General features: G+C 43.8%; 1 protein-coding gene across 1 annotated transcript in view; it reads right to left on the bottom strand.

The window, feature by feature from the left end:
• The window catches only part of LOC143021000 (solute carrier family 22 member 7-like), a 44,916-nt gene that overhangs the window by 14,680 nt on the left and 27,736 nt on the right, over window positions 1–2,500 (bottom strand). The gene's annotated exons all lie outside the window — the stretch shown is intronic.

The following is a 2,500-nucleotide window of genomic DNA, read 5'->3' as shown; positions in this document are numbered from 1 at the left end:
AAGAGATAGGCAGTATGTTTGTGAGAAGAATGATGGATGTACTGGCTTTGAGTAAAACTAAAACGAAAGGAAAGGGCAACTGTGAGTTTGGGAGTGTAGCTGAGAGGTACTCAGGAGTGAAGAGGGGACGAGGGAGAGAAGGGGTGGCTATATTAGTAAGTGAAGAGATAAGTAAGCGGGTAGTGGAGTGGAAGGAGGTGTCATCAAGGTTGATGTGGATGAAGATGAAGCTGGGAAAGGAGATGTGGGTTTTTGTAAGTGCGTATGGGCCTGGTAGTGAGAACAGCGTAGAGGAAAGGGAGGCATTCTGGGTAGATATAAATGAGAGCATAGAAGGATTAGGAAGAAATGTCATTGTAGTTGTATTGGGAGACCTAAATGCTAGGATAGGAAATGAACCAATTGACGGAGTGATTGAGAAGTATGGAGTTCCAGGTAAAAATTGTAGTGGAGAATTGATGGTTGAGATGTGTCTTGAAGGAGAGTTGATGATAGCAAATACAGTGTTTAAGAAGAAAGTCAAGCATAAGTACACATGGGAGAGGGTGGTGGATGGAAGGGTGGCAGATAGAGCGTTAATGGACTATATAGTGGTGACCAGGAGTATGGTAGGAAGAGTTAAGGATGTACATGTTCTAAGGGGAGAGAGTAGGGGAATATCAGATCATTTCCTGGTGGAAGGTAAATTGAGAGTGGAGAATAGGTGGAGAAAGAGGAAAAGGGTAGAAGGTAGGGAGGTACTTAGAGTGAACTGCTTAAATGAAGAAAAAAAGGAGAATGAGTATAAGAAGAAGTTGAGAGAGGAGTGGGAGAGAGTAAAGGATAGAGTAGAACTAGGAGTGGAGGAGGAATGGGAATGGTTCAAGGAGGGAGTCATAAGGTGTGCAAAGATGGTATGTGGAACAAGGAGGGCGGGAGGAAAAAGAAGGAAGGGTAGTGAGTGGTGGGATGAGGAAGCAAAGAAGGGTGTAGAAGAGAAGAAGCAGGCATTCATAGATTGGCTACAAATTAGGACGAGGGAATCGTATGAGAGGTACAAAGTAAAGAGAAAGGAAGTTAAGCGTAAGATAAAGGAAGCAAAGAGGAGAGCAGATGAGAAATGGGGAAAGAGTATGACAGAAAATTTTGAAAGTAATAAAAAGATGTTTTGGAAGGATGTTAAAAGAGGAAGAGGAGGCGAATCAAGAGTAGAGAAGAAAAGATAAAAGGTGCAGATGAGAGATGATAATGAAAGAGAAGGCAGTGAGAGGAAGGTGGGCAGAGTATTTTAGGGAGTTGCTAAATGTGAAGGAGGATAGGGAGGGAAAGGTAGTTGCAGTGGGAAGCGCTAAGAAAATGAGAGTGATGAGTGAGGAAAATGGAGGAGAAATAGGGAAGGATGAAGTGAAAGCAGCTGTTAAGATGATGAGAGCAGGTAAGGCACCTGGGTTGGATGGATGCCATGCAGAATGTCTGAAGAAAGGAGGTACAGTTATGGTGGACTGGCTGGTGAGGTTATTTAATGTTTGTTTAAGAGAGGGTAGAGTGTCAGAGGACTGGAGGAGTGCCTGTATAGTTCCGCTTTACAAAGGAAAGGGGGACAAGTGTGAGTGTAGTAGTTACAGAGGGATCAACTTGTTGAGTGTAGTTGGGAAGGCTTATGGGAGGATCTTGATTGAGAGGATTAGGAGAAGAACAGAGGGAGTAATTGGTGAGGAACAGTGTGGTTTTAGAACAGGTAGGGGATGTGTAGATCAGATTTTTGTAGTAAGACAGATATGTGAGAAAGCTATAGGAAAAGGTAAGGATGTTTTTTGAGCTTTTATGGATCTGGAAAAGGCTTACGACAGGGTAAAGAGGAAGGCACTGTGGGAGGTACTGAAGATATACGGGATAGGAGGAAAGCTGTTAAGAGCAGTCAAGAGTTTTTATGAGAGTAGTAGAGCTTGCGTTAGGATTGGAAATGGAGAGAGTGAATGGTTTGAGGTAAAGGTGGGACTTCGTCAGGGGTGTGTTATGTCGCCCTGGCTGTTCAATCTTTACATGGATGGGGTGGTGCGAGAGGTGAGTGCAAGGGTAGTGGGTCAGGGGTTGGAGATGATTAAAGAAAATGGAGAAAAGTGGGAGGTGAGCCAGCTGTTGTTTGCTGACGACACTGCATTTGTAGCAGGATCAGAGGAGGGATTGAGGAAGTTAATGACAGAGTTTGAGAAGGTGTGTGAAAGAAGAAAGCTGAAGATAAATGTGGGCAAAAGTAAGGTGATGAGATGAACAAGGGGAGAGAGTGACAGTAGGCTGGAAGTGAGCATTAAGGGTGAGAAACTGGAGGAAGTGGATAGTTTCAGATACTTGGGTGTGAATGTGACAGGAATGGGAGGAGTGGGGGTGGAGGTAGAATGTAGATTGAGAGAAGCGAGTAAATGCCTTGGTGGATTAAAAAGTGTATTGAGAAATAGACATTAGGGAATGGATGCTAAAAGGAGGTTATATGAAGGAGTGATTGTGCCAACAGCAATGTATG

The sequence above is a fragment of the Oratosquilla oratoria genome, chromosome 41 (assembly GCF_046742065.1).
Source record: "Oratosquilla oratoria isolate Oo_2021 chromosome 41, ASM4674206v1, whole genome shotgun sequence".
Taxonomy (NCBI): Eukaryota; Metazoa; Arthropoda; class Malacostraca; order Stomatopoda; family Squillidae; genus Oratosquilla; species Oratosquilla oratoria.
This window is presented reverse-complemented; position numbering and strand designations above follow the sequence as displayed.